The 23,582-nt window shown below is 37.4% G+C and overlaps 1 pseudogene; it reads left to right on the plus strand.

The window, feature by feature from the left end:
• Positions 1-8,841: 8,841 nt before the first annotated feature.
• On the plus strand, positions 8,842-13,595 carry LOC112863284 (cyclin-G2-like; annotated as a pseudogene).
• The last annotated feature ends 9,987 nt before the right edge of the window (positions 13,596-23,582 follow it).

The following is a 23,582-nucleotide window of genomic DNA, read 5'->3' on the forward strand; positions in this document are numbered from 1 at the left end:
GGGATTTTCAGATGATTAGAAAGCCAATATGGAACAGGTGACTGCCATTCAAGGAAATCATTATGTGTCACTTATGAAAGTTGTACACTTATCCAGTAGTTGAAGAGATTCATATAGAAAAACTTAAAAAAATATATGATGTCAAGGAAAAGTAATTTTGATGATGTATTTGGATATGACCATTACATCAAGAAAAAAACATGTACTTTAATAATATTTTAATATAAATGATGTGGAAAGGACACAACCTTTGAAGTCACTGGATATTGATTTCAAAGTTGAGCTCTGATACAAACTAGGTATGACTTTGGGAAGCTACTTAATGTCACTGAGTCTTTACTGAAGGACTCACTATAGGTATAAATATGGATATACTTAAGAGATGTAGATGTGGATAGATCTCTAGGTATAGTGCTTAATACAATCTAGCAGACACATGTAACTTAGTATACATTTATTTCTTTTGTAATTTTTTGCCTGAAATAAAAAATTAATGAAGAATTTTCTTTATTTTTCTGATTAATCCCAAATGGCAATCATATGGGGATGATCATATGATTATGATCATATGATTTATGATTAAAAATCATAAATCTTTATTTTTTAATAAAGCTTATTTATTTATTTTAAGAGAGAAAATAAGAGAGAGAGAGTGAGCAGGGGAGGGGCAGAGAGAGAGGGAGAGAGAGAATCCCAAGCAGGCTCTGCACTGTCAGCTCAGAGCCTGGCACAGGGCTCGAACTCACAAACCACAAGATCATGACCTGCAGAAATCAAGAGTCAGACACCTAACCGACTGAGCCACCCAGATGCCCCAGAATTATTCTTTAAAAGAGAGATGAATTCTCTTCTTTCATCAGAGCCCATGAAGGAAAATCAAAATCTGTATTAAAGCTATCAATTCTTATGAAGTATGTAGTAAGGTGACAGTTTGAAAGAGTGATTAGTAACAAAATTTATTGTTACTGAAATTAATTGGAAGATGAAAGATGTGGAAGATGAATTTTATATCTATAGAGATGTTAGGCAACATTCCTAACATCTTCGGCGTGTACCCTAAGGCAGTCAATTGTCTTTTGCATCCAGTCAGAGATTGTGTTTTCTACAGATGGCCGGGACAGTATCTCATCCCATAAAGTGTTCTTACCTAGTGAGCTTAACCTCACACCCAGAGGTGGGGTGTGTGTCTTCTCTAGTTGGATATGTACTTGTTACTTGATTGTAACAATAGACTGTGGCTGAAGTGATGCTGTGTGATTTCTCAGACTAGGCAAGAAAAAGCCACAAAGTGTCTTCACTGCTTGTTGCAAGATTTGGCCACCAAGTAAGAAGTCAGACTCTATGAGACTGCCGGATTGGAGCCGTTGTATGAGGTGCTCTGGTCTCCCAGCTGATAGTATCAATTGTCTACCATGTGCGTGAGTCATCTTGGGTTGATTGCAGCCCCAACCAACCTCTCACCATATTCACTTGACAGACCCCAAGTGAGAACCACCTAGATGAGCTTTTCTATATTCTGTTTATTTTTAATTTCAGGTTTACTGAAGTATAATTGACCCATAACTCTGTGAGCAAAATAAAATGTTTGCTTTAGGCTGCTAAGTTCTAGGGTTATTTTTTGTACAAAAATAGTAAGCACAACAAATCCTTAATTAGAATTTGAATAAAACAAAGATATTAAAAACATTTTGTTAACTAATCAGGGATTTAATTAATATGGCCCATGGTTTATAAAATTCTTTTGAGACATTAAAGAAGAAAATAAGCATGATACATCCATATGAATGAGTGATACATAGAATCCAAAGTTATACTTTATTAAAGGTAAATGAAATTGAACTATAATATAAAGTCATAGCTTTGCAGAACATATTTTACCTCTGCAACAGTTACTCATTATATTATATTAGTTCTGGCAATTAGTGAGTTTATCACTGTCTTAGATTAAGTATCATATAATTCTCTTGATGAAAAAAATTTGTCCATTTCCCCTGTTTCACCAATGACTCTAATAAATATGGCAAGATAATTTGTACAGAGAATAATTTATGTTTGGTTCTTATTGCTATAAGATGCAGAAAAAATTCAGATCCTGAGTTGAGTTCTTATAATTTCTGCTTCCAACTCTGGGACAGTAAAAACAAAAGCTTGCCTGTTTTCTTAGAATGAGGCTCAAGGGATCATTTATTCTCACCTATCTTTGAGTTGTGTGTGTGTGTGTGTGTGTGTGTGTGTGTGTTAAAAGGGAGTTTGTTTAAGTAGACTACAACTGTAATGGATATAGGCCCACCTGAAGTGGAAAAAGGGACTTTTGAGAGCTTCTAGTGAGACAGAGAAGCGAGGGGTATTGCTTAGACCCTGGTAGTCCAAAGTAGAATAAGGTCTGCTTTCTGTCCTCAAGAAGCTTTATAGGTCCCAGAAACGGCAGATGAAGAAGCCAGTGACTGCTAAGTGTGATAAGTGATTGGCAGCATGGACAGATATGGAAATTATATTCTAGATGAGTGTGTGTGTGTGTGTGTGTGTGTGTGCATGCAGATCTGTATTTGCACATAAGCTAGAAAAATAAGGGAAGAGACAGGAAAGATGACACTTGCGTAAGTTTGTAATGGAGTTACTTCCCTAAGACAACGAAGGCTGGAAGGCAGATGTAGGGTAAGATTTTGATGCACTTCCTACTTACGTTTCCTTTCGTATTTCAGTGTCATTCAGAAGGTATCACTCTAGTTCTGAAATTTCTTATAAACAATTCAAAACACACTTTCAGGTTTCATCTGTAATGCCAGAAATTTTAGAACTCTTTTTACTCACCATAGCACCATTTATCCTCTGTACCACTTTGCCACTCACATTCGTTTATATCAACCATTACCTGCATTGAGAGGGCAATTGCCACTTTTAATTGTTCGTCACTATATTCCCATAGTCTAGTATAGCCTCCGGCTTTGCATCTGATGCATAAATACACAATAAATATCTGTCAGCTGACATAAATCCATAAAATTCTATCTGCCTCAGCAATCCCAGTATGTTTGGATCATTAGTATATCAGATGTTTTATGCTTTCTATGTTTTTTCTTTCTCTCCTGTCACATTCTTTAGGACTGCTATATGAAAAACTGATGTTTTTTTAAAGTGCAATTTTGTTCCAGAAATTATTGGAGTTATTTACAATCCACGCCAACTTCTTTCCTTCGGGGTGTTTGTATTTTACCCCTTTAAGTGGCCGTTCTCTAATCTCCCCATTATTTACACATCACTAAAATAAGTAATTTGTAAGACATCTGAAGATGTTACTTCGAATTTTCCTGCAATCCTTTGTTAGTAGTGTTCTAAGTACCACACTCTATTGTTCTCTGAAGAAAGATGTATGAGTGGAAGGGATGTTGGAAATTGGCATCTCTTAGAATAGGAGTGTACCTGTCTCGGATCACACACTTCCTCTTTCAGACTCTGACGGTGTCACCCCTCTGTCTGATAGTCTGAAGCACTCTTGACTTTGGTTTCCTGATAGTAAGCTGTTTACTGCTTTTGGAGTTCAGAGAATTCTTTACTTACTTTTTCTTGAAATTTAAGCCTATTTTAGGACATATCACAGTATTCAGCTTGCTCATCTGATACTGGGCATATTTTCTGATTTTTCATTTATCTTTGTATTTTTTTTTTAATTTCAGAATTTTTATGTTGAATATTTATATTCAATTTTTATATTTTATATGTTGATTACCAATTTTGCTGTATTATTCAGGTGTTGTTTTCATATATTTTAAAGTTAAATTTCAGTGGTGTAATATCCATGTCTGTATTCTCTTATATTAAATTAATGCGATTCCCCATTTTTTTTGAATCTCTATCTTCTGTCTTATAAATGGCATATTTATACATCATTATATCCTAAACATCTTTTTTTTTCTTAATGGAGCGAGATTAATGTCTCCCCATTTTCCTCTGTTACCTTGCAAGCTCCCCCCAACCCCAACCTCCAGGTAGGACCCAGCAATTATATTTCCTGAGACATCTGTTCCTCAGAACTCAGTAAGAAGAAGTTATCTTATAGAAAAACAGAAAAAAAAGAATATGTGATATGCGTGTATGTGTGTTTGCACATACACACACCCCAGAAACAATTTTGTACAGTCCCCGTTTCACTATTATTTTCCAATTAGATGATTGAATTCTCATTTCTGCATTAAGAGTCTCACTGGTGTTCCTTATGGTTGGCTAATTCTGAAGCTAGAGATAGACTCTAATCTTAATTGAAAGTATTTAGCCTAATTGCTTTTTACCCTTAAGCAAGTCTGTAGTTCTTCTCCTTTGTTTTTTCCTTCAACAAATACATATTGAGTACTTTCTATATGTCAGGTGCTGAGCCAAGCACTAGAGAATGCAAACATGAATGACAGACTCATTACGTTCATGTGACTCTTTGTCTAATGTGGGAAACAGTCATATTATAAAAAGGTAAGCTGGGCGCCTGGGTGGCTCAGTCAGTTCAGCGACCAACTTGGGTCGTGATCTTGCAGTCTGGGGGTTCAAGACCCGCCTTGGGCTCTGTGTGGACAGCTCAGAGCCCGGAGAATGCTTCAGATTCTGTGTCTCCCTCTCTCTCTGCCCCTTCCTGGCTCACTCTCTGTTTCTCAAAACCGAACAAACAAACATTGAAAAAAAAAGATAAGCCAAATTATAAAATATAAACAACTATGGAAGTCCCAGAAATGTGATGGTGGTGGCTAATCAAAGGAAAATGCTCATGGAGTTAGCTAGTGGATATCAGAGACAAAGATGGGAGAAGTGTGGAGGAGAGAGGCATTCTAGACTCACTGAGCATGAGCAAATGTTCAGAAGTAAGGGACAGCATAGTATGTGCTGTGCTCTGTGCATGTGTGTTTCTGCGCTCTTGTGAGTGCATGCACATGCGTGCTCGTGTACTGCTTTGTCTCTGCTGGAATTTGACTAGTCCTATAAGGAATGGCAGAAACCCGGAGGTATTGGTAGGAGCAGGTTCTGGGAGCCTTGTATGCCATGAGAAGGGACTTGGGTTTTATTCTGAAGGTGAGCGGTCCTTAATCTATTGACAGTGTTCCCCTTTGAGAATCTGTTGACAGCCCTGGAACCCCTCCAGAACAGTGCGGAGAGACTTGAACATGTTCCTAAGTTTAAGGGCTTCCATTCAAGATGGTTTCTATCTTTTGCTCCAAATGCAAGCAAATGACAAAAAATTAAATGAGCTACTCAATGAAGTTATTTTTTGTATGGATTTAAAATAAAGGATAAAATGAAAACTCTAAACAACAACAATAACACCGTGTGGGAAAAGATTGTAAAAGACAGTGTGATTGGTTAGGGGTAGAGGTAGAAATACTGTTAACGTTTGTTAAAAATTATAGTTAAGTATTCATGCCAAACTTTTAGTGGAAATCACCAGAAAGAATAAAAATGCAATCTTCAGCTTTGAAATCATCACAGAGGGGTACCTGGGTGGCTTAGTTGGTTTAGCGTCCTGATTTTGGCTCAGGACATGGTTTCCCTGTTCATGAGTTCAAGCTCTGCATCAGGCTCTGTGCTGATGGTGTGGAGCCTACTTGGGATTCTCTCTCTCCCTCTTGCTCTGCCCCTCACACACACACACACACACACACACACACACACACACACACTGTCTCTATTTCTCTCTCCCTTCTCTCTCTCTCCCTTAAAATAATAAATAAATAAACTTAAAGAAAATAAATCATCATAGAATAAAAAGGAAACATAAAAATATTTATCAAACAGAAGATAGGTAGGGAAGGAATCTATGAAAACTATGGCTAAACAGAAACCACAAAATAAGATTTAGTAAAATCCTAATACAATATCAGTAACTGTAATAAATACAATTAGGCTAATTTCATCAGGCAGATTTTATCATATTGAATAAAAATTTTAGCCACATGCTACTTATAAGGATACCCAAATTAAATAATTAATTACCTAAATTAAAACCATATCAAAATGGATGAGGAAATATATACCATTCAAAAAATGATCAAAAGAAAGATGAAAAAGCTAAATTAATACCAGACAAAATTGAATGTAAGGCAAAACACACTTGTGAGGATAAATCAAGGGTACTACTTAAGAATAATAAGAAAAAGAAGGCAAAAGGAGATTTAAAAAACAGGAGGTAATGATGGAGTAGTAGGTCGTTTGGGAGAAGATGGGGTCAAGAATACACACGGATGAACATGCAGATTTTTTTGAAAAAGGGTGGGGATGGTTGGGAATGGGTGTATTCCAACTGTTGGCCTTTCCTGGCTGTGGTTGGAAAAATGGGGTTAGACATGGGAAGTGCATTCTCACTTATGTCCAGTGGTTAGTAGCCACCCACCTATTCCACAGACATTCATCTCACTCTAAAGCTTTCCCAAGCTACTCGGCAGGTCTTGAAAGTGGTATTTCATTCATATGCTCCCATTCTACCAGCTGCATTAAACTGTGCTTGTTTTCTGAGGTTCGGGGATAAGGTCCTAATGTTAGTACTGAATCAGCTACCTACTGTCCGGAGCATGTGGTTCACATTTTTCTTTTTGGGTTTGCTGAAAGCAAATCTCGGAACTGCAGCTACATAATAAGCAAGAGGAGGCTGATTACTCGACAAAAGATCACCGCACTGATTTTGGCAAAACTACAAAACACCAGCCAAGATGGCTCCTGCCAGTGGGGGAAGCTTTCCTCTCCTGCATTCTACACCCACTTCTTTTTTTTTTTTTTTTCAACGTTTTTATTTATTTATGGGACAGACAGAGACAGAGCATGAACGGGGGAGGGGCAGAGAGAGAGGGAGACACAGAATCGGAAACAGGCTCCAGGCTCCGAGCCATCAGCCCAGAGCCTGACGCGGGGCTCGAACTCACGGACCGTGAGATCGTGACCTGGCTGAAGTCGGACGCTTAACCGACTGCGCCACCCAGGCGCCCCCACCCACTTCTTCTCACCAGATAAGGGTTCTATCAGTGGTCTAGACCCCTTCTACAAAAGGCAGCCACAGAAGAGAGTTAAGAGGCTGGTACACACATATTAGAGTGACAAATGAACGTTATGTCAGATTTAAGTCTGGGGAGAAAACAAAGCCTGTTATTTAACATGACTCCTAGGCATTTAGTCATTGAACAGTACAAGCATAATGTAGGACATCTCCTCTGAATGCTAGCAAGCATAGTGTGAAGTCAGCTCTCGGGGAGATTTCAGGCATCAGAGTAAATCCAGATTGGCTTCTGTCATTTGCTATACTGTTCGAATCCACGTGATAGATGATAGCGTCTTGGTCAAGGATGATATCACTGGATTGGGATGATAGCTGCTAGGAGGCTCAAATTCTGAGTATTCTTTGAAGGTGGAGCCAGAAGGCTATTCTAATGTTACATTTGTTATATGGCATTACATATTGCCCCCAAATCATATGTATACCTATGATGTTGTCCAATGTTTTAGAAATATCAAGTTAACTATGGAGCCCTTCCAGTAAAACTTAGTAGGCTGACCATCTTTGTCCAGCAGTTCTCCCTCCAAATTTTTCATCAAAATATCAGTGAAGAGGGGCGCCTGGGTGGCTCAGTCGGTTGAGCATCTGACTTCGGCTCAGGTCATGATCTCGCGGTCCGTGAGTTCAAGCCCCGCGTCGGGCTCTGTGCTGATCACTCAGAGCCTAGAGCCTGTTTCAGATTCTGTGTCTCCCTCTCTCTCTGACACTCCCCCATTCATGCTCTGTCTCTCTGTGTCTCAAAAATAAATAAACGTTAAAAAAATTAAAAAAAAATATCAGTGAAGAATAGTGGATGAAAGATTTTTTTTAAGTTTAGACAACAAACTTACAGAGGAAATTTAATGGTTTTAGCAGACCATAAAAAAGAGGAATCCAAATGCCTATAAGAGGAGGAGTACCTGTAAGAATTGATCTAATTTCCCTTTCAGAATGCTTAGAACATGGAGTGAGGTATGATTAGCAACATGAATGGTTGAAAATCTATATACAAATTGGTTGAATTTTCCTGGTCCCTTACACTTTCTGAGCAGTCAAGAAACTACCCCACCCACATGCATCATAGGTAATAGCATGCTTAGTCTGGAGAAACTGAGCCCAAGGAGCCTCTGAGTTCAGAGACAACAGGCACACAGGATAAGGTGTGTGTGTGTGTGTGTGTGTGTGTGTGTGTGTGTGTAGGAAGAGTGGTAAGATAATGCAAAAATCTACATGCTGAAATGCAAGACCAGCAGGCTGCTTCTCCTGTCTAGCTCCTAGAATCCTAGACAACCAGGTTAATACCCTCCACCCATCAACACACACCCATGCACTTCTTCCAGTCAGCTTCTCACTTTTGCATATGAGAGGACAGCCAACAATCAGTGGACATTCAAGAAAAGACAATTTATGGGGTGCCTGGGTGGCTCAGTCGGTTAAGCATCCGACTTCGGCTCAGGTCATGATCTCGCGGTCTGTGGGTTCGAGCCCCGCGTCGGGCTCTGTGCTGACAGCTCAGAGCCTGGAGCCTGTTTCAGATTCTGTGTCTCCCTCTTTCTCTGACCCTCCCCTGTTCATGCTCTCTCTCTCTCTCTGTCTCAAAAATAAATAAATGTTTAAAAAAAATAAAAAAAAAAAGAAAAGACAATTTAGGAGAGACAAAAAACAAACAGGAAAACACAACTTGCACAATAACAAAGACCATCAGTGGAACAGAAGAAACCAAATATAGTTAATACCATCAAGGGTGTGAGAAAAGATAGTCTGCCTATGAAACAAGAATGGGGTCCTATAATGAAAGAAAAATTCAGAGGGCAATTTTTAACTTTGGAAATTAAAAACCGATGAACAAAAAGAGGTTTTCTTTGGCCTCCACCAGTGGCATGGCATGGCTCCAGAGGGGCTGGGGACATACAACCCCAGAGTTTGCAGGAGGAGATGTTGCCAGCAGGCAGGTTGGCATGGGCAGGGGCATGACGCTGGGGCTGTGAGGTTGAGAGGAGATGTTAGTGCCAGTGGAGAGTCGGATGCCTTTTGGGGGCACTGCTAAACTGGTGGGTACCTGACCCAGGGAAGAGTCTGTCCGGTTCCTTTGTGCTCAGCCATCTCTAGGCTAGATGCAGCATCTCCTACCTAGTTTGAAGGATCTGGGGGCGTAGATCTTTGGCAGTCTGGAATAAGTCCAGCTATCTGAGCTATTGAAAATCTCCCTGGAGTAAGAACAGAAATTGCAACCACAAAAAAAGAGGGCCAAGCTTGATGAAGGTTACCCTTGAGAACAATAACATTTTGTGTTGGAGACAGGAAAATGTAGAGACCTAAGGGATTTAACCAACATTTTGGGGGAATCTTGCACATAAACTTTCATCCTGGCTACCAATATTTTGGACAGATCCTTGGCTTTTACGACAGGGAGACCTAAGATTTGCCTCACATTGGAGTCTGTTGTGTTTGCTGGTTGCCGGCATAGTTGAACAAGAATGCATTTCTTCCACTCCTGAAGTAATCCAAATTAGTCAATGTAAATGCACTGGTTCCGACAGAAAATGAGGGGAAAATATAATTCTGGAAAAAATTCAGAACTATGAAATGGAACAGGCTGCTGTCTTGAACTTTGTTCTACTTGTATAAGAACATTATACTTCATATTTCAAAAAGGAAGGAAATATCGAGCCTTGGTAACCTGGAAGCTCAGCTGAAAGCTTACAATTTTCAACTAGTCTTTTCAAAAGCAAAGCCATCTGTGTGAGCTTTGTACCTCCTCAATCTGGAAGTACAAACGTAAGTCAGCAAATAATCACGAATATTCCTGCTTGTTATAAAGCATTTGAAGATTAATGACGCTGAGTCCTTTTATTGGAGGGAAGTAGTTTCTAAGTGTCTAGCTGAATATTTTCTCTCAAATGTTACAAGAAGTTGGTTTGGGTTGTTTCTTGGTGCAGAGCCCAGACCTCCAAGACAGCAGCTAGGGTATTTCTGAGTTGTAAACAACACTAGTGGATAGCCACCTCGATGAAAGTGAGGACTCTGAAGAGGTGGGTTCTAAAGAATGAAGTCTCAGCAGCTCTGTCTCCGTTGCAGTGATCAAAGATGCACTGTCTTTTTCAACTTGAAAGTGGCACAGTTTCCGTGCTTTCTGTTTTAGAAATCTAATTGTACTGTGTCAGAATTTAAAGTATGCATATAGTTTATAAGCAATAAATGGAGGACTGGGTAGTTTTTCATTCAGCCCTCGTCGAGGCAGGAATACATACTAGAACACTGTCGTCTATAATTATTCAGAGCAGATCTGGTCTATTTTCATATTCTAAACTATCAAATGGGTTAGGGCCTCTCAAACAACTGAAAATAACTTAAATATAGGCACTATGTTTTTCACTTTAAATAAAAATGATCTTTAGCTACATGTTAATACGATAATACATTTTGTGAGAAAGGATGTAGGAAGTGGAAGGAGAGAGCATTTGTTTTTTTGATGAAGTATGAAGTAAGAGGCAGAAATCTGCTGAGAATAAAACAGAGTCCAGTCTGAGAGGGAAAGAGGTTTCAGGGGAGCAGGTTCTGAATGGGTTTTGAGAGGAATGTTGAAGGGAACTAATCAGGCAAGTAAAGTCCTGAAATGATGCAGAGGTCCTAGCCAATGTTGGAAACCATGAATTCAGTAGTGCAAGATCAAAGAAAGAACCAGGGGCTTTTTATCTAGCATTACCAAGTTCCAAAATGCAGAAACCAAAAAAGGGTAACTCACTGCTCTAGGATTTGGGTTTGCAGGTTGCTGGTGATGAGGAACTTCAGATGAACAACCTTGTCAGTGAGAAAAGAAGGTAGACTAGGATGAAATCAACAAATAAAAAAAAAAAAAGGGGGTGGAATCCAGGGCCTGGATGGTTTGCTGTGATTCCTGTGCATATTTGGTGGGAAGGATAGTATATAAGAGGTGAAAAATCAAGAATTTGTTGACAATGAATGGAATGTAGAACTTCGAAGTTTCAAGTTACCTCTTCAAGGCATGTACCTTAATTTTTTAAAATGTTTTTTAAATTTATTTTTGAGAAAGAGAGAGAGAGAGAGAGAGAGAGCATGAACAGGGGAGGGGCAGAGAGAGGGAGACACAGAATCTGAAGCAGGCTAGCTCCAGGCTCTGAGCATTTTGCACAGAGCCTGATGCGGGGTTCTAACCCACGGACCACGAGATAAGGCATGTCCCTTAGAAAAGGGCTACAGTGCAGAGGAGGAAAGGGTAAGGCAAAAGAGGTCTAGGGCATTTGAAATTAGGATGTGAATTTTTTGTCTATGTAAACTCTGAAATACCTAGAATTGTGGTGCAAGTATGGCAGAGAAAGACTATGAACCAGCTCTGAAAGTCTACATTGAAAAAAGTGACCTTGGGGCGCCTGGGTGGCGCAGTCGGTTGAGCGTCCGACTTCAGCCAGGTCACGATCTCGCGGTCCGTGAGTTCGAGCCCCGCGTCAGGCTCTGGGCTGATGGCTCGGAGCCTGGAGCCTGTTTCCGATTCTGTGTCTCCCTCTCTCTCTGCCCCTCCCCCGTTCATGCTCTGTCTCTCTCTGTCCCAAAAATAAATAAACGTTGAAAAAAAAATTAAAAAAAAAAAAAAGAAAAAAAAAAAGAAAAAAGTGACCTTAACAAGCACAATATAAGATAAATTGTTTTAAATGAAGATAGATTTTTATTGGAAGATGAAAATGTAAAGGTCAGGAAGCAGAGTTAGGGGGTTGGGGGAACGTCACCTCTACAATCTCTCGATATACACACTTTCCTGTGGACCTGGAGAAAAGAATAGCTTCCAGGCTTACGTGAATACTGAAAGTCATAATTAATCAAGGCCTATCTTCCTGTAGCATCAATTTCCATGGCTGATAAACAATTTCATACATTTTGGATTCATACAAACTCAGATACAATTGGAAGTAAGTAGGATGCAAAATTTATGTACATGTTAATGATAACACAAAAATGTCAAAGAAATCTACACTTGGAAAATGCTGCTTTGGGCTAGTACTCTGGTTCCTTTGGAAGACTTTATTTCCCCTGTCGTCTGTATGAAGAACTTTGAAGAGGTCCTGAAAGAAAGGTTGGGATGCAGGACAGTTCATTATCCACAGGAAAGAGTCTTGCTCTGCAATGGATAAGGTGGTGGGGGGTGGGGGGGGGGGTGAAGGGGTGGGGGAGTGGTTGGGGTTGTTCAACAGAGAAAAAGATTAGAAAGAGAAATCTGAAAACAGTAACAGTCAAGTGCCCTGGCATAGAAAAGAGGAAGTGTGGGATGTTAACAGTTTTCAGTCATTAAAACAGGAATGAGGATCATTCAAAGGTCATCAACCTCAGAGATTTCCTATTCTAGATTCTGCACTCATCATGTTTGTGCAGGAAGTGCTGTACCCTGCCTGCCTCTGGGAAGCACTGAGTACCATGTGTGAGGAGATTCTCAGCAAGCATCAAGAGTTCTGATTAAATCCAAGGCTTTTCCATGTGCTGGGAGCTGTGAGGGTTTGCTAGTCCGTTCACCGCAACCCTCCCGGTAGCTCATAATTAATTCAAACAGTGACAAGATGACTTACTTTATGGCTCAGCAACTCTTTCTTCCAGGTCAGAGAGAACCAGTGAAGACCCCAAAACAGGATTTTACTTTTTCCCTATTTGGTTTCCGTGATGCTTGTCTCTCCAACCTCTTGACAACAGTAAATACTTGTGAACTGCTGAACAATATTGATTGCCTCAGCAAACTTAACTTTTAAGTCACCAGATGTTTTGGTCTTCCGTCCTAATTATTTTGTTAGAACTGTTTTTAAAAATCTTTATTTATTTATTTAGAGAGAGATAGTGGAGGAGGGGCAGAGAGAGAGAGAGAGAGAGAGAGAGAAGGAGAGAGGAAGCCCGACTCAGGACTCGATCCCACGAACCGTGAGATCATGACCTGAGCCAAAATCAAGTCAGATGCTTCACTGACTGAGCCACGCAAGTGCCCCAAGAAGTAATTACCTTCATCAACAAATGTAGCAACACCAGCTTCCCACCCCACCCGCCAACATAGAGCTTTTCTCCCTCAGAGAGATGTCTGAAAATGCGTCTGAGTAGACATACCCTAGAATCTTTGAAGCTTGTTTCCTCTATTGCCAAAATAAAATGATTCTGTTATTTTGAAATTATACAGCACTTTTCACCCAGAAAGCTTTGTGAAGAAATACTTCCTTCTTCAAATGTTATTGGATATTGAATTACAGTCTCTGTTTTCCCTGTCAGTGAAAGTGATCACATTATCTTCAGACCAACTAATATCATGACTCATTAATAATCATGTAGCAGTAATTTGGTCTGGTATGGCTATGAACGGTGAAATAAAGGAAACGTTTTATGAGAAATTCTGGAATTTAAAGAATTATGTTTTTTATGTAGCCTGAAAGACAGGCAATCATTTCCAGAAGAACTGAATGCCAGCCAGTTGGAAAAGACCGAGTTTGGAGCAATTGAAAAAGGAATTTTTCTAAAAAGACAGGCAAGTGGCCTCAGGAAAGGAGGCTTGCTAAAATGTACTGGGTACAGGCAGATAATAATAGGAATTGCCAAATTGGGTTTTTGAGGATATTGAGATGAGGCTTAACTTGGAATTATTGAGTTTCAATCTAGCAGGAAAGAACAGAGTAACACCTGGGGCTGTTCTCAGTGGTTTGCTAGCGTGGGTGGGGGGTGGGGGTGGTGGTAATAACAAAGTAATACTAACTCTGGGATGAATTGTTTAATTTTTACTTTTAAGAAATACTGTTCTCTTCTAGGTACTATCAAACAGCTATATCTACTAAACAAAATCTGAATTTATTCAATCATTTAAGCGTCAAATGATTTACTGAATTTTTTAAAAAGATGGCTTCACTTGTCCTAGACAACTTCACAACTGTTGAGAGGGGCTGGGGGTTGTGGATACTCAAAGATGACATGACTTAGTCTGAAAAAGAACATTTGTGACATAAGAACTAGGACAACGGTACAGGTGGGTGATAAAAAACGTGACTTGGCGATCTCGCGGTCCGGGAGTTCGAGCCCCGTGTCAGGCTCTGGGCTGATGGCTCAGAGCCTGGAGCCTGTTTCCGATTCTGTGTCTCCCTCTCTCTCTGCCCCTCCCCCGTTCATGCTCTGTCTCTCTCTGTCCCAAAAATAAATAAATGTTGAAAAAAAAATTTAAAAAAAAAAAATTAAAAAAAATAAAAAACGTGACTTGGTTTGAGCACATGCAGGGTGCCTGGTGAAGAACCCCAGAAGCATTTTGGAAGAAAAAGGATTTTGCAAGGGATACATCCTAAATTATGAAATATGGAGAAAAATTAAAAAAGAGGTGAAATTTGAGTTGGTATGGAACAAACTTTGTGGTAGGTAGAATAATGGATCTGCAAAGATGTTCAAATCCTCATCCCAGAATCTGTGATTATTACATGGCAAGGAGAAATTAGGGTTGAGGATGGGATTAAGGTGCTAAATCAGCTATTCCAGGAAATTATTCTGGATTATCCAGGTGGGTTCAGTATAATCACGAGAGTCATCAAGGAAGAAGGAGACAGAAAAAAAAGAACCAGAGAAATGGCATCATAAAAAAAGGCAACCGTACATTTCCGGCTTTCTCACTAGAACAAGTAAGCAATGCGGCCCTACTAACTACGGACACCTTGATTTTAGCCCAGTGAGACTCCTTTCAGACGTCTGTCCTCCAGAACTGTAAGATAATAAATTCATATTGTTTTAAGCCAATTAATAGTGATTTGTTACAATAGGAAACTAATACAGATGTGAATTTATGAGAACTGATATGATTGATAAAGGAAAGAAAAGAGCCAAACAAATACATGTTTTTTTTTTTTTTTTTAGCTTAAGTGGTCAATTGGGATAACAATGCATTCAGAGAAGATGGCAGTAATTGGCCATCAGAGATGATTTTGGTGGGAAGATGATGAAATTCAACTGATTTATTTTGAGTTTGAGGTAATAGAATGATATGAAAGCATCAATATCCAGATGAAAAAATAGATTTGGATTTGGAAATTGACAATATGGAGAAACTATGAGAATAAAGGATTAATCTAAAAAGTATTTTAGGCAAAAACAGAATGGTTGAGCTTTTGGCGATTTTCAGGTTTAGGGGTAGATTAAAATGAAAAAGAAAATAATAGAGCCATCAGAGAAGCAGATGGGGAATCGGTAAAGGACAGAGATGAATTCGCAGAGAGCTTGAGGTATGAAATTAGAGTTTAGTAAACATCTGCTGAATGAATAAAATAGAAGTATCTTAGAAAGTAGATAAAGGCTCAGACTGATGTGTTAGAAGTGGCCTTGCTAGTCAAGAGTGATAAAACTCTTGACAGTTATAAAAGTATAAAACTACTTTTATACATTATTATGTACTTGGTAACTGACTAGGTTATTATATATTCCAAAAACACAGATTGGCATTTAGGTCCTGAAAAGTATCACCTAATAGTAGCATATGTGAATGCTTGTTTCACTATGCTTGCCCATACTGAATGTTAAAATTTGAGGAGGATCTCAAGGGCGCCGACTAAATTGAGGTATATTCTTTGGTACGTTATTAGTCGATGTATGACAAGTGTTTATTTTTATAGTTTTATGCCCTTCATCTCCCTATATGATCTCATTCCCATATGCTTTTTCTTGATTTTGTGCTTACTTTATATCCTGTCAATCCACACTCTCCATAAAGGTGTCAGTGTGAAATATACAGTATTGTTGCATGTAATGCATACACATTTGTATCTGTGTTGCGTTATATTTCTTACTTTTTTCACTCGACCTATATAGAACTGGAAAAATTTTTGCATGAATTTATTGGAATTATCCTTTTCAGTAACCCCCTAAGTTATCTAGTCTTCTGTTGACTGATATCTGGAATGCTTCCAACTTTTTACTACTATTGTACTTCAAATGAGCAGTTTTATCTATGCCTTTTTGTGTACCTCAGCAAGGGTTTCACTGGAATTATTCTTCTTTTTGTGGGATATATGCATACCCTTATTTGATTACTAGTCAATAGAATTTATTTCCAAAATGAGTGCCACGGATGCCATCTAATGCATCAGGGTTTTGTTCCCTGCATCTGCATCAATACTTGACATTATTTGAACTTTTTCGAATATGATGATAATACAACGTATATCATTATTATTTTTATGTGCACTTCTATGATTACTACTGCTATTGGTCTCTCTCTCCATATGTTTGTGTGTGTACATATATATGTATATATATACATATATATATTTATATGGTATTTTTGTGTATAAATCGCCCGTTCATATAATTTCCCAATTCTTTCTGGCTTCCCCATTTCTTGATAACTTATAATACTTCTTTGTGTATTATAGATCTTAATCCTTTGTCAGTTTTAGATGTTGCAAATACCCCCTTACTTCTAACTTCATTTGAGAGGCCCTTGTTTGAGAAAATCTTTACCTTTGATGTAACACGATACACAATTTGCTTTCATATCATTAATGCCTTTTGTTCTTATTTAAAAATAATTCTCCATAGAGAGATAAAAGATATCAGAATACACTTCCTACTAACGTTGTTGTTTTTCTTTTCACAATATCCTTTCAATCCTGGAGCTTATTTCTGCGACATATGGTCATAACTTCATTGTGCTTTTCATACTGCGAACCAATTATTTCAACATTGTTCACAACAGAGTCCATACTTCATCCACTATATGCTATGTTAGTCTTTTATCTTTTCACATCTTATGTTACTATTTAGACCTTGGGTCAATGATTCAAATTTAAGTTTACTGTTTTAACTCTAGAAATGTTGAGACTTTCTCTTTGTGTTCAATGCTTTTAAATATTTCTGCACTGCATATAAATATGTACTGCTTTATATTTTCTGCCCTCCTCTGTACTCCATGAGGCTTCTCAACTGAGGGTATGCATCTTTATTTAGTTAAAAAAAATGATGACTGTTATATTTTCAGTGCTTTCCTCTCCATTTTCTTTGTTTCTTTTTTTTTTTTAATGTTTATTTATTTTGAGAGAGAGAGCATGAGCAGGAAAGGGGCAGAGAGAGAGGGAGAGAGAGAATCCCAAGCAGGCTCTGGAGCTGTCAGTGCAGAACCTGACACAGGGCTCAATTACCTGAACTGTGAGATCATGACCTGAGCTGAAATAGCAAGAATTGGATGCTTAACTGGCTGGCCACCCAGCCGCCCCCATTTTCTTTTTATTTTTCTCTTTCTGGGATTTCTATCAGATAGAAATGGATACTTTAACCTTTAGTTTTTGCATCTTATAACTTCATTTTTATAGAGTTAGGGTTAAGTTTTGTACAAGCACATAAAAGCCTATGTCATTCATTTCAATAGCCATGTAATACACTACAATATTATTATGAATAATTTTTTGATGGATATTTAGGTTTCCAATTTTTACTACCACAACAAATAAATCATTCTACTGTGTCTATTTTGGTGCTCATCTATGCATAGTTATTTTGGATTGTTTTTTAGAAGTAGAACTGCTGAGTCAATGGAGATGAACGATTTTATTTTGATAGACTGTCAACTTGTTTTCCAGAATGGTTTCTGCAATTTGTACTCCCACTAAGAGTGTACAAAATTACTATTCCTCATTTCTATGCCAAGGCTTGATGTAATCACTGTAATTCTTGTCAAACATATGAAAAATAATTCCTTTTTATTTTGCATTTTCCTTGTAACTAATCAGGTTGAACATCTTTTTGTATATATTTATGTAGATATTTGTGATTATTCATTGTGACTTACATCCTGTCCATTATTTCCATTATTTTTATTGTTTTTTTTTTAATTGACTTTAGGAACTCTGTGTGTGTGTGTGTGTGTGTGTGTGTGTGTGTGTATTTTAGATAGTAATCTTGGCCAGTAGTATAGTAATATACGGTGCAAAATTTTCCCCAGAACCTTGCTGAAATTTTAGTTTTATTTATGATTTATTTTGTTTTAGGGAGTCTTTAGTTTCTAAGAAACAGAATCTGTCAGTTTCTTTTCTTTGGATTTGTGTTTCACTTGGAAAACATCTCTACCAATATTAACTTACAATTTCTTCTACTGCTTTTGTAATATTAATTAACCTGGAATTTACACACACACACACACACACACACACACACACACACACAGACACACGGAGATCTATTTTTCTTCAATGTGCAAACCCAATTTTTCAAATACTAGTAACTGAATAGTCCACATTTTCATTTTTGTTTACAATGCTGTCTTCACCACAAACTAAATTAAAGTATATACACGGATCTGTTTACAGAGACTCTTTGTAATATCTTTTAACTTCTGTTATTCATGTCTTTCATCACTAATTTTATTTAAAAAAAAGCTATAGCTCTATTTTCCATAGCATCTAGCTATATTTTCCATAGCATCCTTAGTTTGTTCTTTTCATGAACTTTAGAATTAGGTGTTTTTTTTGTTTGTTTGTTAATTTCTTTGATCATTGATTGAGGTTATATTAAAATATAGATTATTTAATTGTTCTTCTATTGCTCATGACCCATCTTTTCCTTTTCCAGCTCTTCTTTCAGGTCTGTCAGTAAACGTTTATAATTTATTTTTGTATCCCACTCTTGATTTTTATAAGTTTTTAAGTCATAATCCTTGGTTATTTGTATTTTCAAATTTTCCGATTCTTTAGAAACATTTGATAATTTTCCAAATGTTGTTAGATAGTTAAGATTTTGAACCATTCATAGGTTGCAATTATTTTCAATTCATTTTGTTTTTTTTCTTTTTGAACTATTTCTCTTCAGTGAAGTTTTCATAACATTTTTAAATTGAGCTATAACTTACCAACAGTTAAATGCACAGATATTAAGAGTACTATTCAATCAATTGGAAAATATATAAATCCATCTGACCAACATTATAATTGTTGTTTAGTTCAGTAACATCATCAGAGAAAGTCCCTTTCTACTCCTTTCTGTTTGATCACCTCTCCCTTGCTTCATGCCAACCACCATTGTTCTGATTTCCATCACTATAAATTAGTTTTCTATGTTCTAGAAATACGTGTAAATAGTCACACTATATTTACCCTGCCTATATCTGCTCTGCATGGTGTCTGACTGCATTCACTCACATGGTATCTCTGAAGTTATTCTTTGTTTTTGTGTATATCAGTAGTTTATTCCTTTTTATTACTGAGTAATATTTTGTTGAATATACTAAAATTTGATAATATATTTGGATTGTTTTTCAACTTTTGGCTCCTATGATTAATTGGCTCTAATAAGTTTTTGTTAAAGATTTTTAGGGAACATATTGGAATTGAATTTTTTTAATGTAGGAAGAATTTTAACTAATCAATACAATCAACTAATAAATTACAGAGATGAAGGAATTAGCGAAGATATTACAATAGCTATTTTAATTATGAGCCACATGAATAAGAAGGCAGAAAAAAACACGATCATGAAAAGGAGAGAGTTCAATGATATAAGAAGACTCAAATTGAAATTTTTGAGGTAAAAAAGACCGTATCTGAGATGAAAAATAAAGTAGATCATACTATAGACTGAATGTCTGTGTGCCCCACAAATCATATGTTGAAATCTAATCCTCAATGTACTGGTGTTCGGAGGTGGGCATTTAGAGGGTGGTTAAGTCATGAAAGTAGAACCTTCATGAATGAAATTTGTGCTTTTATAAAAGAGGCTCCAGAGAGCCTTTTTGCCCCTTTTACCATGTGAGGACACAAAGAGAAGATGACCATCTATGAACTGGAAAGTGTGCCCTCACTAGATATCAAATCTTCTTGTGTCTCGAACTTGGAATTCCCAGCCTTCAGAACTGTGAGAAATAAATATCTAGTTTTTAAGTCACTCAGTCTTTGACACTTTTGTTATATCAACTTGAAAAGACTGAGACAGCATTCACATTAAATTAGACCCAGCAGCAAAAAAGACCAATGAACTTAAACACAAGCTGTAGAAACTATACAAAATTATGTACAGACACAAAAAATGAGGGAAGAAATAAACAGAGCATCAATGACCGGTTGGATAATAACAGGCAGTCTAACATGCATACAATTGCCATCTCAAAAGGAAAAAAGAGAGAGAAGAGATGAGAGAAAATCAGTTGAAGAAATAATAGTAAATAATTTTTTAGGTTTGGAGGAAACTGTAAGTCTACAGACCCAAGAATCTCAATAAATTTTAAGCAGAGTAAACCTTATGAAAATCACTCTAAGGCACATCTTAATCAAATTGTTGAAAACCAATGGTAAGGAGAAAATCTCAAAAGTATCCAAAAGAAGTAAAGATAGATGACTTCACTATGGTAAAACTTAGATAAATATAATATTTGTGATTAGTAGTATTCAATTGACTTAACACATTTAATATAGAGTATAATAAAATTATGGAATACGAACCCCCACTTTTGAAGCACTTTACCATTAATGTTTCATAAAATTGTCATTAAATTACCGAGGGAATATAACAGTAGTGAAAAATATGTATCAAAAATTAATATTGGAAAAGAATGTGGATCTTGTTTCTAAGATTTGAGGAGTCTACAGGCTATAGAAAAGGAGACAATGTATTGGGGAAGCTATGTTATCCTTTAACTCACTGCATATAAAACTGTAGCCTAATTCAGGAAGAACTGAAAAAACCATTACTGTTACCTAATTTTGAATGGCAAGAGCTGGATAAGAGTGTGGGTGCACAGCAGTTGGTAAGAAGCATAACTTGATCCTAATTAAGTCTACCACCAGAAATTTCCTGGATGCCAGGGTTTGTGCAATGGAGGGAGCCTGCTGTACAGATTATTCTCATATTACACTTTTAGCTAAATCAGGGAGACAGCTGAGGGTAGTTCCCAGTGAGAGCTGTCAAGCCAATGAGAATAATTTTATAGAAAGCATTGGGACAACTGCATAATTACAGACAAGAAAATCTTCAGCAAAGAAGAGAAAACCCATGCTTAACTGCATCCAAGTGCAATGTCCTTGATCATTAACTTTCCAAAGTAAAATTATAACAAATGTAAGTTTTTCTCTTGCTTTTGTGACTTACATAGGACCCTTTCAATTTCTTACAACCCATCTCAACCCCACAATTTTTCAAACATAAGCTTCCCTCTCTAAGGTTAAGTAAACCAAAAGGTTGACCAATGTATTTATTGAATGTTTTACTCTGAGGAAGTAAAACAAATGCCCACCTATAAAACAAACTTACTATGAGAAATTAAAGAAACTTTAAAAAAATCCATAATCTGTAAATGTGTTAAAATTCAAGAAAACCAGAGTAGAACATCATTAAAAATCCAAGAAAGATACTTAGAGATTAAAAATATGACTGCTGGATTTTGAAAATGCAATTAAGGTTAAACAATTAAAAAAAAAAAACCCTGGGTATTGGATTGTATTAATTCACTGACAAGTGGATTAATACTTTTATCCTCCAAAATTAAACAGAAAAGAATGCAACGATAATTGGGACAATAAGATTACATGAGAACACAGATGATGAAGTTTATACTGCCAATTCTTTTCTATGTGTCTGCAGCAACAGGATGTTTTAAGATAATGTCTCAGTGTTTCACAATTTAATTGATGACATGTACATTGAAACTTCCAAAACTGAGACACACAGAGAAAAAGAATGACAAAAGGTGACCATAATATTCAAGATTGTGGGGCAACTTCAAAAGATATAACAAACATATAATTGGAATACAATAAAGAGAAGAAAGAAAACAGAGCTGAAGGAATATTTGAAATAATAATATCTGAGAACTTTTCAAAATTAATGACAAACATCACAGATCCAAGAAGTTCATAGAACACAAAGAAGGGTAAATACCAAAAATCCACACCTAGGCATATCATATTTAAACTGCAAAAAACCAAAACAAAGAGAAAATCATGAAAATAGACAGAGGGGATGATGAGGGAATCTTACTATAGAGCAATAATTTTTTGGTAAGAGTTATGGCTGATTTCTTGTCAGACCTATGCAGGCAAGAGTGATATATATTAACAAGAGGGCCAAAGAAGACATACTTTACTCATATCTACCTCCCCTCCACCGACAATAATTTGGCATCCATCCATAGACAAAAGAGCCTTTGTGGGAGCTTTGAGAATCCAGTTAAGATGTGAAACCTTGCTGCCATCTAAAACCAGGAGGAGCTGTTTTGAGAATGAAGGCTCACAGCTAGGCAGCTGACTCACCGATAGTCCCAACCACAGATCGGAAGCAGCTCCATAAACCCTGAGGATGCGACTACTGTCCCACTTGGCTTTGGTTCTATTACCCGCACCACATGTCAAGGGACCTTGGAGGAATCACACTCACTTGTATGTTGTGTAACAGGCATACAGAACTCAGTGCTGACTGTGGACCCTGAGGTGGTCTGTAAACCAGCTCCAGCCTCTTTTGGCCACACCTGGAAGGCTGTAAATTCTAAAAGGGTTCTGTAACTGGGCTCTGGCCTATCCCAGCCACAGTCCACAAATAGTCATGCTGACACCAGGGACCCAACAAGATATATATTTGTACCTCTGAGTATCCTGAAAGGGCCTTATATAGGGCTCCAGTTCCTCATAGTCACAGTCTTCCTGCAGACCTAAAATGGTAGGATCTCAGCAGGAGATATGTCCATCTGCACCACCAGGGATCCTGAAAGTGCCCTTTACTGGACTCCAGTCTCCTCCCACAATTGATGAGTAGGTCTGCTGGCAAAGGGAGTGGGCAGGGGAAATTCCCAGGAGATCTACAATTTGCCTGACAAGGAATTCTAAATAATTACCTTAAAGAAGCTCAGTGAAATATAAGACAGATAAACGATGAAAAAAATTATGGATAACAATGCATTAACAAAATGAGAGTTTTAATTATGAAATAGAAACCATAAAAAAGAACCAGACAGAAATCCAAGAGCTAAAGAATACAATGATAAAACTGAAAAAAAAAAATTCAGTAGAGAGCTTCAACAACAGACTTGATCATGTGGAAGAAACAATCAGTGAACTCAAAGACAGATCATTAGACATTAGCCAGTTAGAGGAACAAAAAGCAAAAAGAGCAAAGAAGAATGAAAAAAGTGTACATGAATTATGGGAACATTATAAACATTATAAACATGGCAATCCCAAAGAGAGAAAAGAGGCAGAAAGATTATTTAAAGAAATAACAGCTGAAAACTTGCCAAATTAAGGGAGAAATATGGACATCCAAGTACAGAAGTTCAAAGGATCCTAAACAAGATCCACCCAAAGAGGATCACTCTGAAACACACATAATCAAAGTATTAAAAGTCAAAGACAAGGAAAAGATTTTGAAAGTAGCAAGAGAAAAAGAGCAACCATATACAAGGGAACCCCTAGAAAGCTATCTTTCTGCATTGATTTCTACAGAAAGTTTATAGGTCAAGAGATGGAGGGATCCTAGAACGGAATGCAGAATGTGAAAAAGATCTGTCTGTGCTACCAGTGTATGAAACAATCTCATTGAAGAGGGTGGAGGCAAATCTTTTGAACTAAGTAGATGAGTGGAATCTATAGCACCAAAG

This window comes from Puma concolor, chromosome B4 (genome assembly GCF_028749965.1).
Source record: "Puma concolor isolate L17-30 chromosome B4, mPumCon1.1.hap2, whole genome shotgun sequence".
Classification (NCBI taxonomy): domain Eukaryota; kingdom Metazoa; phylum Chordata; class Mammalia; order Carnivora; family Felidae; genus Puma; species Puma concolor.